This window comes from Crassostrea angulata, chromosome 4 (assembly GCF_025612915.1).
Source record: "Crassostrea angulata isolate pt1a10 chromosome 4, ASM2561291v2, whole genome shotgun sequence".
In the NCBI taxonomy this organism is placed as follows: domain Eukaryota; kingdom Metazoa; phylum Mollusca; class Bivalvia; order Ostreida; family Ostreidae; genus Magallana; species Magallana angulata.
This window is the reverse complement of record NC_069114.1, coordinates 442,138-450,463: the sequence shown is the minus strand read 5'-3', so window position 1 is coordinate 450,463 and position 8,326 is coordinate 442,138. Positions and strand designations below refer to the sequence as shown.

The 8,326-nt window shown below is 33.2% G+C and overlaps 1 pseudogene; it reads right to left on the bottom strand.

Annotated features, from left to right (window-relative positions):
- Positions 1-207: 207 nt before the first annotated feature.
- Positions 208-3,639, bottom strand: LOC128179253 (uncharacterized; annotated as a pseudogene).
- Positions 3,640-8,326: the final 4,687 nt, after the last annotated feature.

Sequence of the window (8,326 nt, the reverse complement as noted above, 5' to 3'; positions counted from 1 at the left end):
TCTCAATTTTCCTCTGCTTAACTTGAAATTCCTCTGCTAAATTACAAATTTTTAAACCATTTGCACCTTATAACACTATACCAGGTAGGAACAAAATAATTCTAGTAGGTATAAACAAATAAATATTTAATTTATGATTTGCTACATGTATTATAATTATTTTTTTCAACTCTGAAACATAAAAAAAGATTGAAATCAGCAATCAGCATTACATCATGTACAAAATGCACAGTACAAATGCCGAATATAATTTTAAGCTATTTTGGCAGAACAACGTCCATTACTGTTACAACCATATATTATGGTATGAATTTTTTTTTAAACTAATCAAGTTTATACTGGACATTTAACTCCTCACATGTATATGTACAATGTAATAGATCAACAAACTTATACAAATAATGCACCCAAATCAAAAGCCCTTTCAACATTGTTACATGTATTACCAATCTAGCATAACTAATGAAGCTGACAATTACCGCTCCAGAACGAACGCTATCAACAATTTTATTATATATCTATTACATAAATATTGAAGCAGACAAGAGCACATCCTTGGCTTATCCTTGCAACATCTGCTTTTTATTTGGGCAAAGATGTAGTATAAACATCTTTTGAGATACTGTATGACTTTGAAAGTTAAAGTTGTGTGTTATTTTTTCACAATATAGATGGTTCCTTAATTAAGATTTCCTTCACATGATAAGCATCCAATGTTTTACCAATATTTGTGTCAATGTTTGTCCGAAGTTTTGAAATCATTGTGCTATCTTCATCACCAACTATTGTCTTTATACAAATAGACCCATCATTCACATCCTTGACCATCTCTTCTATCATGTCACTCTCCATGGCCTTCATAGAACTTTCCGTTCCAGTTGATAATGCAATCATGTGGAGGAGGTGTTGATTTGGAATTGAGAGACAAAGTACATGTGCGACAGGATTTCGATCTTGTTGAAAAGTTTTCTATTTTTCCAGAAAATGTCCCAATCATTGATGAATGACCTGAAAGATGGGGTATAGCATCAACTTAAATACTTATACATAAAGAAATATCTAAAAACTGTTGTGACATTCAAACACAAGGATTTCTTAGGATGTACAATTTATGGTTCACAAAGACTAGGCCTCGGACAATTCAGGGTTTATTCGACTACATGTGGTTCGATTTCCATGGCATTCAAAAATTATATAATTTAGAATTTACTGATATAATAAACAAACGTTTTAAATGAATGAAAGACTTTCAATTGGCACACTCATGCTAGGAGTATTAAAAAGAATAAAATAAATGACAAAAAATATATTGCACAGTGATAATCTCTGGGACTAAGGATTCAGTCAAAATATATATGGAATAATGCATTAACTTTTACCTTACTGTATGGGGGCTTTAATTTGTTGATATGAAAGAGTATACCCTTGAAATCCATGAAAATTTAAACCAATCACAGTGATACACTGTACCAAACGAAATTACCCAGTAGTTTATGTACTAGTAATTTATCAAATACCTGATAAACCGTCATGACTTCACTCTCTCTATCTATTCTGCCAACCAGCATATTTCTATGTATAGCTCTTCTTCATTAGAAGATCAATACAGTCTAAAAATGGCCTCGACCATCGGGCTCTCTTAAATGCGTATCTGCTTACATCCCTAATTCCACCAAACTCCTCCACTGTCTCCAACCACAATCAGACATTTGGACAACTTCTTCATGGTCAACATCTGTAATATTAAGTTACATAATCAGGAATTTTTGCACCATGAGAGAATTTTAAATGGAACACCAGTTGGTTGCAAAGTTGATCAGTAAAAAAAATATATGCATGTGTACTTGATATTATAAAGGCATAAACAGACTCTAAGGTTAACTCAGATTTAACAAACATAATAATATTTACTAAGAGAGGAATAGTTAATATAAGACAATGACTTCTGAAATCTTTACTTTTAAATTACATGTTCTCCAATCAGATAAATGCAAATATTTTAACATGGAGAAGGGCATGGGGCTGTGAAAAGTAATTTTTGAGGGAGCATTATTGTGAAAGACTGAAAGTCACATAAAAGCTCCAGACACTGTACAGGTGTTTTAACGGGAAAAAAAGATACCATCTGAGGTTGACATTGTACTTGACATCTATTTCACACCTATTTGAAATTTATTTTGCTATCAATATGTAAATTATGAGTTAATGTGTATACCATAGTGTACATCATTACAGAAAGTGTTCAATCTGTCTTTCTATTTTAAAATACATCTCCAGACGTCATGGGTTTCCAATAGTCTAACTCTTAACCCCACACATAATGGCTGTCAGTTTACAATTTCTATCAAAACTAAATCATTTTTAACCTCACTCATATATAGCATCAGAAATTACTGATACAAAATCAAAGTCATCATCATTTGCAGTCTCAACTTGTAGCTTATAGTCTGTCCCGAGTTACTGCTTCCATCACTTTTTGATTATTTTTAATAAAAATACACATACCTGTGACAGAAATGCTGTTGAAGTCGATAAAAGGGAAAATATACAGGATATCTTAATTGACAAATTATCATTTTTCACTCATAAAAGTTCACTGGAACAAAAACAAATTTCTTACAGAGATTTATAATGGGAAATGTTTACATCTTTTCTCCATTCGGAAGTACTCCGAACACCTCACACAATTTTTCAAAGTTATCATCTGGGCTTATTTATGGCTGATGCAATGCAAATGCAAAATCTCAGCAGACTTTTTATTTTGGGATGTGTATTGAAACCCGAAGAGGTAGAGGGGGCGTTTCAAAACATATAATCTGGACATTTGTTATAATAGTGGATGAACGTAGTTTGAACTCAAAGGTATTTATGATTATCGAAGTATCAAGCGAAAAGAAGTGGAAGCAAAATCTCGGGATAGAGTATAAATATAAATTGAATGCCAGATAATTTGACTAATGAATATGCATAGAGACGACAGGAGATTTCGTATGTGTGGTATGACATCATTTTGAACCATGCATTGAAAATCGACTACTGGAAACATCTGATTATCTGAAACATGTGACGACATGATACACATTCTGATATATGTTAGAATTAAGTTTAACTATTTAAATGAGAGACATAAAGAATTCTACTGTGTTCTGATATGTGTATTGAACCATAGTGGCATACTGTCAAAGACTTGTATATATAATTATAATTATTTTTTTTATTATGAAATTACATCTCAGGTGCTTGGGGCTTTACTAACGAATATGTACGATGCTTACTTTGATAGGCATAGGTATCTTACATATCAATGCTTGCGCTTGTGCATTACAACGCCATAGCATTTATACAAGAAAAAATTAATGATGTCCATACCAATTTTACTTTTACTCTAGTCTCAGCAAGATTCGCCGAAACTGAAAATCTGAAAAAACGTCTATCAAAAACTTTCAGTCTCGACGAACTTAATCCTGCTGAGATTACAAATACTTTTACTCTATCAATGAATGTAAGTCAAACCTGGACATATCGCTTTTGCTGGCGTCGAGTCATCTTCCTCCATCTCCGATGAGAATTTTTCAGCTGTAATATCAAAATATGTGATTGATCTGCCCAATAGAGCGTCCACGTTCGCACTACACTATCCCTTTTTTGAGCTTTAGCAACCTTTATGTGGCGATTGGTCTTCTCAGCGTTCAAAATCAAATCCACGTCGGTCATACTAAAACACGCCTGCCGACGCCTGCCGAGGAAAACACGCCTGCCGAGAGAAAACCGCACGCCTTCCGTTTACCTGATGGATTATTTTAATATTTTCTTCGATATTTTATTTAACTTAACTAAATTAAGTATCATAATAACAAAAAGTTGACTTTATATTGATTATTTAGCACAAAATTAGCAAAAATGTTTAATGTTGGTAAAGATAGATAACTCTTACGTAGAATTCATACGCCTGCCGAGGAAATCTAGACGCCTGCCGTTTATTTGATGGATTATTTTACTTTTTTCTTTGATATTTTATTTCTTTTTACTAAATAGATGATAATAGAAATCAAAAGTTGATTTTATATTAATTAATTAACACAAAATAAGTAAAAATCGGGTAAGCTGGTAGCTCTTACGAAGAAATCATACGCCTGCCAAGAAAATGTATACGCCTGCCGTTTATGTGATGGATTATTTTAATTATTTCTTTGATATTTTAGTTTACCTAGCTTAGTAATTGATAACAGAAATAAAAACTTGACTTTAAATTCGTTAATTAACACAAAATTAGTAAAAATCGGTAAAATAGATAACTCTTACGCAGAATGCATACGCCTGCCGAGAAGAGTACATGCCTGCCTGTTATCTGATAGATAATTTTTTTTTCTTTGATATTTTATGTTTCCTAACTAAATACATGATCAACGAAATAAAAGGTTATTTAGTAGTCGCTGTTTAAAAAAAAATTGTATTAAAAATGTTCAAAGTCTGTAAAGAAGACAAAGAGTTCTTACCCTGCTTACGCCTGCCGAGACACTGAGTTGTAAGCCTGCTGATTTAATCATTTATCCATGTCTTTTATTTTTATTTCTTGAAAAACTTCAGCTTTTTACATAGTTATCGTTATACTGTATTAGTGTTTTCATACCCTTATTCTTTTGTTGCAATTAATTAAACAGAAACTGTTTAAGATATATTACAAACTCGAATCAGGGACATCTGTACTGTTATATGTATATGACTTTTGTATGTCTCTGCTCGAATTTTAAGATTAAAGATGGTCTCTAGTTTTTCGAAGAACCCTTAAAATATGCATGTATTTTACGTATAATCAAAATATCTTATGTTATATATTCATACGATCTAAAAGTGGTGTCTGAAATAAGAAGGAAAGTATACTGATGTGAATATATATAATTAATGCACTGTTATACCAAGTTCAGAAATACGTATGGAGTCAAACTGTAAATACTGTGTTGGGTGAACATGTAAATACAAAATTCAAGACATGTAATGGAAATTAATATTTACACCAACTCAATCAATTCAAAAGATGCAATTCGACAATTTCATTTCTTTAGAGAAGTGGACTAGCATAACCTTTATCCGTGTATGAAGGCTATATAATGTATTTCTTAAACAAACAGGCTAGCGTACTTAAATTGTGTAAGCTTTCCAGATTTTATAAATATGTATGGTCCTAAATTATTAATTCTAGTAAATGTATATGGGGAAATGTTAGACTTTTTAAGCAAAGTGCATTTACATTTTCGTACACAATTAGTTCTGTACAATGTTCGTAACTGTTTACATCTTGAAAAACTTTTTCATCTCAAGACTTTCACTGCCTAGTTCACCAAACTATATCTAAATCTCTAGATTCTGATTCTGTTTCGCTGCGTTTTCAAAATCAAATATTACACAGGACATTCATAAGCCTGTAGCAAAATTTTACTTTGCATGATATCAGTGTAGCGGATAATTATTCCATTCAAGGGAAAGAGGGGTAGGGGGTATCAGTTTGAATATTTAAAAAAAAAACCTGGCTTTTTCTAACAAGAAAATCTAACATAGACTCAATCATACCCCACTATAGACTTTTGAAACCCAATACACGCTTAACCTTCCAGTGATGACTTATTCTGTTCGTAGAAGAAAAAAAGCAGACTTATAGAGCATGCAGTAGAACTCTTTAGGTTGATTCAATATTCAACACAATCAATATACCGGTATAATTGTTACAGCTACATGTTCAGTATATGCTTTATTTTGAGGTTATCATTCAATATTAAGTTCGTTTAATATTTCCAAGCTGATGAAAATGTGACCGGGTTAAAACTTTACGATTTATGGTCTCAGTTTTTAATGGAGAAAAAAAAAGAACCCTGGTTTATTGATTAACGTTGTAAAGTGATTCAAATTATGTCAATATTCTTGGTTATAAGCCTGGACTGTCTCGTAAATAATAATGAATGATATTTTCCCCTACAAAATAAGTCTTGTTTTTCTGTATATTTTATAAGCTTCTCGAAGATATATAGTAACACAAATGTTTCAATGTTTACGGCTATGAATGGACTATACACGTTTTATGAAGAGACGTAAGTCTGACCAATTAAAAACTGATGGCTTATTAATCAGAAATAGTTTTTTTTTATTAAGTGCGTGTACATGATATATACATATATAAGGATAAAATGTTAGTATTCTTCAATTTCATATAGATTCATAAAAAATACAGATATAAGAGTCAGAAACCATGATATGGCGACCTTGCTCTATCAGTTGGAATAATTAAAGTGGACTGCAAGGTTTTAATAATACTTTTGGGTTAATAATTAGGTGCAAGTTCAAAGGCTATACATAGTATCTTAAGACATACTTAGGTAAATCGACTCGTTCATAACTATTTTTCTCAGTCACCTAAAACACACGAGAGAGAGAGAGAGAGAGAGAGAGAGAGAGAGAGAGAGAGAGAGAGAGAGAGAGAGAGAGGGGTGGCTTGTGTACAAGGTGTGTGCTTCACGGTCGTCTTCCAATATACAGGTAGGTAAGGTCTATTGTTTCTTAAGAGACAAAAAACCGTTCAATTCACACAGAATACACAAGAAACTAACACGTGTATGTATACACGTGTATCAGTAGAGCAACGATCACTAGTTATCTTTGGACATGTAGCCCCAACCCCGATTCGCCCAAAATATTATAGCAAAGAACATAATGAGTAAATTATTTTGTTATTAGTACATGATTTGTAATAAAATGAGATAAAAATACATTAATCTGTATGTGCATGTTCAGATTGTGGTCCCGTTTTTTTATTAACAAAACTGTGAGTGAAACTGTTTGAGGGATAGTGAAGTGAATGATATTGTAAGCCGTATCGTATGATTATATACATTGAAGAATCAATAATAACGAATGCATGCATTAATCTTTTTTTTTTATCAAAACCTCCACGAAGTGAAGTTCAAAGACAACCGATCTGCATAGAATATTGCGTTCATTTTTGACTCAGAAATTTTTACTCATGAAATAAATTAAAACCGAAAAAAACCACCACGTTCAGATGTCAAACATTTGGAATGTGAATGTCTTACGCTTACCGACTCGCTGCAGTTTTCTCCATATTTTATTGAATTTTTTTTTTATGAAAAATACATGTACTAGAACAGTTGAACGCAGGTGCAACTACATTTATTAGTATTTTTTCTCTTGATATTTGAATTGTTTCCGTTTATGAAGAGAGAAAGAAAGAGGGCAGTGGATGGAAAAGATAGAGAGGAGAGAGAGAGGAAGTGAAAGAAGGAGAGGAGACAAAGATAGAGGGAGAGTGATAGAGATGCAAGAAAACAGCTTAATTTCTTGCTTTAACACGCAAACAACTATATATACACATATGAACACGCCACGTTTCTAAAGCACTCTCTTTTCTCATAAAGGTTTCCGTATATAGCAGTGGCGTCGGAAGCAAATTGAAAGTGGGGGGGGGGGCTAAACTAATCCTCTGAAATCTTGACAAGGAAAAAAAACCAAAAACCTAATCCCCAATTCCCTAAATCATGAAAATCCTAATCCATGGGGGGGGGGGGGGAGAGACTATAGGTAAAAAAAAATATTCTTACCTACCAAAACCCCCCCCCCCCCACAAATCTTGAAATTCCTAATCTGTGGGGGGGGGGGGGGGGGGGGGGCTATTATACCTGTGACTCCAACATCTCAATATTTCAATGTTTCCATCTTTTCATTGTAAATTTCGCAAAAATTATCTTTCTTGCGAGAAAAAGTTGGGGGCTGAACCCTCTATGATGCTATGTACCCATTGGTTAGGTCTAACTTAGCAAAAAAAGTGTGGGGGGGGGGGGGCTCACCCCCCCCCCCCCCCCCCGGTTCCGACGCCCATGTAACCACTGGTATCACCATTTCTGTTGGTTTACAATTTTATAACACGATTTTTTATCCAGTATTTAGAAAAACTTTAAAACAGGATTGGTCTATAGACCATAAGATCGTGGAACACTATTATAGATCGACCCTTGTGATCAGTAAGCTGTTGTAGATTGGGATATTTCAATATCAATGTTCTTGCTAACAATGTTAGTATAACTCATTGGCGGATCCAGGGGGGGGGGGTCCGAACCCCCCTCCCCCTTCTCTGGGACATATGATTTTTTTTTAAAACTTGTAATTCCTATTTAAAGGCAATCTTTCCCATCTATAATATAATTACTGTAATTATCTCAAAGAAATGCTTTTAAAATTGCTTCTTTAAAGAATGTCTTACAACATACTGTAATTTACATGTATTTCTTATATGAAAAAAAAACCCTAATGATTTTTTTTA